Source organism: Arachis hypogaea, chromosome 11 (assembly GCF_003086295.3).
Source record: "Arachis hypogaea cultivar Tifrunner chromosome 11, arahy.Tifrunner.gnm2.J5K5, whole genome shotgun sequence".
NCBI lineage: Eukaryota > Viridiplantae > Streptophyta > Magnoliopsida > Fabales > Fabaceae > Arachis > Arachis hypogaea.
The window spans coordinates 111088090-111094449 of NC_092046.1; positions in this window are offsets into that span (position 1 = coordinate 111088090).

The window sequence follows — 6360 nt, forward strand, 5'->3', positions numbered from 1 at the left end:
TTGTGAAACTCAGCTGTTGACTGAAATTTGGAAATTGCTGATTAATTTGGATCCCTCTAAAGCTAGACTTTCTATAGGAGTTGACTAGGACTTGAGGAATCAAATTGATTAGTCCATTTGACTTTCCTTTATTTAGTAAGGGTTAACTAAGTGGGAGCAATAACAACTTTCATCACACCTGATAAGGATAACTAGGATGAGATTTCCAGTTCTCATACCTTGCCAAGAGTTTTTCTAGTTATTAATTTACTTCCTTGCCAATTTATTTCCTTGTTTCCTATTTCAAAAACCCCAAAAATATACCTTTTTCTATTACCAATAATAAATCATACTTTCCTGCAATTCCTTGAGAGACGACCTGAGGTTTAAATACTTCGGTTATAAATTTTATTGGGTTTTGTTACTTGTGACAACCAAAACTTTTGTACGAATGGATTCTCTGTTGGTTTAGAAACTATACTTACAACGTGATTATTTTTATAAAATTCTTTACCGGCAGAAATCTAATCATCAAAATGGCGCCGTTGCTGGGGAATTGCAATTGTGTGCCTTATTATCGGTTATTGTAAATATTTTATTTTTCTTGTTTATTTGTTTTTATTTTTGTTTTTAATTTTTATTAGCTACTATGAGTTCTCACCCCCGTCGCTTTAAGTTTGGTTCCAATGTTGTTGTAAGGAATGGAAACTATAATGAAAATAGGCATCAAGGTTGGAAGAATCAAAGATGGGAGGAGCCACAAGGATTTGATTAACCCTCTTGGCAACAACCCCCTCCAATGTGCTATAACCAACAACCATTCTGTGATGCATACCAAGACAATAGTTATGGTGGACCTTTTCGTGACAAACCACCTCCACCAAATTACTATGGTCAATAGCCATTCCAGGGAGCGTACCAAGATGATGAATATGGTGGGCCCCCTTGTAGTTACCAACAAGCCCCACCATATGCTTATGAACCACCTCCCCAACATACCTTTGAACTACACCATTCATCTCCATATGACCCTAACCCTTATCCACCCCAATTCCAATCCAATTACTCCCAAGAACCACCACTTCTATATGCACCATGTCCATATCCTTCGACCCAAGAATCACAGGCTCGCCTCAAGGAAACAGTAGATCAATTTCATGCAACCCTTCATCAACTGGAGGAAGGAATAAATCAATTAGCTTCCCGATGTTCGGACACTCAAGAAACCCCCATGGCTTCATGTGGAGAATCTAATGAAGAACGTAGCATGAAAGAGACACTAGAAACTCCGATGGACAGTAAGGAGCATGACTTTGTACTGGAACAAGTGGAGGAAGCTGTAATTATTGAAGAAGAAGAAGTGATCGAAGACTTAGGAGATGCGAAACGTCCATGGGAAAGCCCAGTCATAGAGCCTGATAAACCATTATTTTATGATTTATATTGTGTTTAATTGTGTGGTTTTATCAAATCTTTACCCACTTATTCATATGATTAGCATGTATTTACAATTCCTTCCCAAAATTACTCCATGGTTGAAAACTTGCTTCCTAGAGACCTTTAATTATGTATTTTATTCCTCCTTTGTCCCATTCGATGCCGTGATCCGTGTGTTAAGTGTTTCAGGCTTTATAGGGCATGAATGACTTGGAAATTAGAGAGGAAGCTTGCAAAAATGGAAGGAACACAAGAAATTAAGGAGATGACCAGCGAGAAGCGACGCGGACGCATGGCTCATGCGACCGCGCGAAATGGAGAAATCATAGTGATGCGCTCGCGTGCCTGACGCGAAGGCGTGGATTGGAAGCTGCACGAGTGACGCGAACGCGTGGACGACGCGTACGCGTGGCAAGAAAAAACGCTGAGTGAAGCGCACGCGTGGACGATGCGCACGCATGACATGCGCGATCTGCAGAATTAACAGAATTCACTGGGGGTGATTTCGGGCCGTTTTTTGACCCAGTTTTCAGCCCAGAAGCACAGACTAAAGCCAGGGAACATGCAGAGACTCAAAGAGGACGAGACATTAGGATAGTTTTTCAGGTTTAGATCTGATTTTACTCCTCTTCTAGGTTTTCTCTCTACACATTCATAGTTCTTAGAATTTTGTTTTATTGCTTTTTGGATTGGGATATTGAGAAGAGTTATTACCTCTGCCAAGACTTCATCATTCTAGTTTGTTTCCTTACTTGTCTCTTACTCTTTCATATCCTTAATTTATCCAGAGTTACAATTGGATTATTTTTATAATTTATTAATACAAGAACCATTTTTATTTTAATTGATCTTTCTTTTATTATTAATCATCATGTTTTTTCTTTATTTCCCTTTTTAATTTTGTGAAGTTTACATTGATAATAATGGAGTAGTTCCTTAACTTAATTGGGGGTGATTAAATGGAGAACCTTGCGTTAGATTATTCAAGAGTTAAATTGTAATTGTGTTTATTGTTGGCTGGCTCTCTAGTCAATACCGCTAATCCTTCCCAAGGGAGAGGATTAGAACTTGTGAATAGAAGTAGACTTCCAACTTATTTGACTTTCATTTACTTTACTTGGTAAAGGATAACTAAGTAGAAGCAACCTTCAATTATCAATTGATCTTGAGAGAAATCCAACAAGGATAGAACTTCCAATTAATCTACTCCTGGTCAAGACTTTTATTTGAATTATATAAATTTTCTTATTTAATTTTTCTGTTTATCAAACTCAAATAAATTTCCTGAAAAACCTCTGACCAATAACCTGCATTCTTTCCTACAACTCGTTGGGAGACGACCTGGGACTCATACTCCCAGTATTTTTATTCTAATTTTGTGACAACCCCTTTTAAATTGATAAACGGATTTTTGGTTAGTTAAGAACTGTACTTGCAACGTATTTCTTACATTAATTTCTTAATCTGCCAATTTTCGCCACGTCAATTTTGGCACCGTTACCGGGGAGTTGCAATAGTGTGCTAATTTATTGGTTGGAATTTATTTATTTGCATTTTATCTTATTTTGTTTTATTACCATGAGCTGTGTATTTCTCTCGTTGAATGACGCGTTCATTGCCTGATCCGAGTTTAGTCCCATTTGATCCTGAAATTGAAAGAACTCTTTCACATATTAGACGGACTAGACGTCGGTTAGCCTCTGAGGGTGGTAAAGTGATTATTATCAATTCACCAGTCTCATCTGAGGACAAATCTGAATCGCCATCTGAGAGCGAGACAAGCTCATTTACTTCTAATTTAGTTAATTCATGTGCAGGTAACATGGCAGCACCCAGGAGAGTTACTCTCCAGGAAGCTGGAGCGCCAGATTTCACCCTGCAGCCGTATCAAGTGCATCACCCAACTGTGGCTGAAGATTTTAAACTAAAGACTGCACTAATCAACTTGTTGCCCAAGTTTCATGGATTACCCGCTCAGGAGCCTATCAAGCACCTTAGGGACTTCCAAACAGCCTGTTCCACAGTTAGGTGTCATGGTGCAGATGAAACTTCTATTTTGTTAACCGCTTTCCCGTTTTCTCTTGAGGGAAAAACGAGGGAATAGTACTAGGCTCAGCCGCAAGTGACTGTTACTAACTGGGATACGTTTAGAAGAGAGTTTTTGGAAAAATACTTCCCAGCTGAAGTTACTGATAGATTGAGGAAAGAGATTTCAATGATTATTCAAGGCGAATCCTAGACTCTCTATGAATATTGGGAGCGCTTCAACAATCTCCTAGATGCCTGTCCCCATCACATGATTGATAAACTAGTATTGATCAGCTACTTCACTCAAGGTATGAACTCCCAGGATAAGACTACACTGGAAGGTGCTAGCAATGGTTCTTTGAAAAAGTACAAAACTGCAGATGAAGCATGGTAGCTGATCAGTGACTTAGCTGAGTCCACTAGGAATCACAGACAGAGGTGCGGCCATACCAAGGCTGTTAACGAAGTTTCTTCCAGTAGGGAGACTACTGCTCTTACACAGAGTATATGTGAAATGACCAACCTACTGAAGCAGATGCAATTAAACCAATAACAAGCTCAACCTGCCCCACCACAGCAAAGTCAACAGTTAGTCCCACAGAGAGTGTGCAGAATCTGTGCTTATTATAGTTATTATACTGATGAATGTCCGCAGCTCCAACAGGAAGACAATACTGTAGTAGCCACTCATAACTTTTATGACTGTCCGAATCAAGGATACAATCAACAAGGCGGCAACTACAACCAAAGTGGGAACTATAACCAGAGTTGGCAAGACAACTCCAACCAGGGCTGGAAAGACAACTATAACTGAGGAGGCAGAGACAATCAGGGAAATCAGGGGTGGAATAATAACAACAACAGGCAGTAGAACCAGAACTAGCCTTACAGAGCACCTCACCTAAGGCAATCCCAAGGACCGCAGCACAACCAACAACAAGTTCCTCAGATCACTTATTCTAATTCATCTTCTAATGATGAGATGCTTCAATCCCTTGCACAAGGACAAAAGAGCATGGAAAGTTTACTTAACAGTCTAACATCTGCCATACAAGCTCTCATCTCTCAGATGGGATCATCCAATACTTCTAACACTCAACATGCAAGATCCAGTGGAATTCCTTCTCAACCCTTACCCAATCCAAAGGGTGGCATCAATGCCATCACCCTAAGGTCCAGAACTACACTGCAAGAGAGGAATCAGGAGGAGCCAAGCCCACCAAAATATGCCCCAGCAGAGGATTTGGTGGAAGTAGAAGATGCTGAAGAGGAAGAGGACGTACAAGACATAGTTGAAGAAGAAGAAGCTCAACCACCGAATGAAGCACCAAAGGATGCTGAAGTTGCAGAAAATGCCCTTCCTATTCCATTTCCACAAATTGCAAGGAAGCCCAGAAAGCAGATGGAACTTGATCCCAAAATGGTAGAAATATTCAAAAAGGTTGAGGTAACTGTTCCCCTTTTTGATGTTATTCAGCAGGTACCTAAATATGCGAAGTTTCTAAAAGATTTATGTATACATAAAGATAAAATTAATAAATTAGAAACTATTCCTTTAGGTAGTTCTATATCTGCTTTAATGGGAGGTATACCTGAAAAATGTAGTGATCCAGGTCCATGTATGGTTAACTGTACTGATGAGTTTGGAAAACTCTTAATTAATATTTATGATGACTAAACATTATTAAAAATAATTAACTGCAAAAATTAATAATCTGATTTGATTAAATAATTTTTGTTGCAGGTTTTAATATTGGGCCAAAAAAATGAGTTTCTGGCTTAAGCCCAATAACCAGCCTTGTTGCATGATTTTATACTAAGTGGCTGAAATTTTATATTGATGAGCCAAAATAAATATTGTTGTTGCAAGCCCAAACAGATGCTTTCTTATATGTTCTATGTTTGATCCCAAATTCATCAAGAAAGCAAATGTTAACCAATTGGGCCAGATTAAATCTTAATGCTACCAAGCCCAATATTATTTTGATGAAAGTTTCCAAGCTTGGTCCGAAACCAAGGTTAAATGAAAGCTAAATGGCTTCATGCTTTCCAACGGATTCCATCTCTTTGTTAAGAATAGATTTCAAATTTTAATATGTTAGCATTGGAAACATGAGAGAGAACTTGACTTTGATTTGATGGGAATCATTATGATTAATGCTATACGCTACTCAAAGCAAGGGAAGTAAAAAGCAATCTATCAACTTGTTTTATTTTCACTTAATTGCTTTTACTTTAACTTCACATTCTCTCTCATCTCTTTCTTCTTCTTCCTTCGGTCCTTGTCCAGGAAGCTATGGACGCAATGCTCATCAACCAAGAAAAGGAAGAAGTTGCATGCATCAAGACCATCAAGCTAATGATGGAAAGAAAATATACTAAAATAAAAATAAGCTGTGGCTGAGATATTCACCATATTTGGTTAGATTTGGTGAGATATCTTGAGCTCTTCATGCTCAAAAATGGACGTTCAAGATTCGGCCAGCATGGAGGAGATTCTTGAAGCATGGCTTGTCTTTGATTCTGTTTAACCACCACAGGGAGTAGCTAGAGTGGCGAAGTGATGGTTGAGGCAGAGATTGAAGCAGATGAAGTCATTATCATCATGAAATATCAAGGGCCAGAAATCCATCTTGGAGAGCAAGCCAAGGATGGAGAGCTCGGATTGATGAAGGGTGATGATCAAGGAAGGACTAGAGGTAATTGCATGTTGGGTTTTACATGGTTATCTCTTCTCTCTCAATGTGGCCAAACCGGTTCTATTTGTTGAAGGAGGAAGAAGTTGGTTCGGTATTGGCTTCAATAAGTGGAGGCTCCCCTCTTCTATAATAAGGGTGGACAGCCACTGTTTGAAGCAAGGAGAAAATTTGAGAGTGCAAGGCACAGTGTTCTCAGAGCTACCTGAGCTAACAGTTT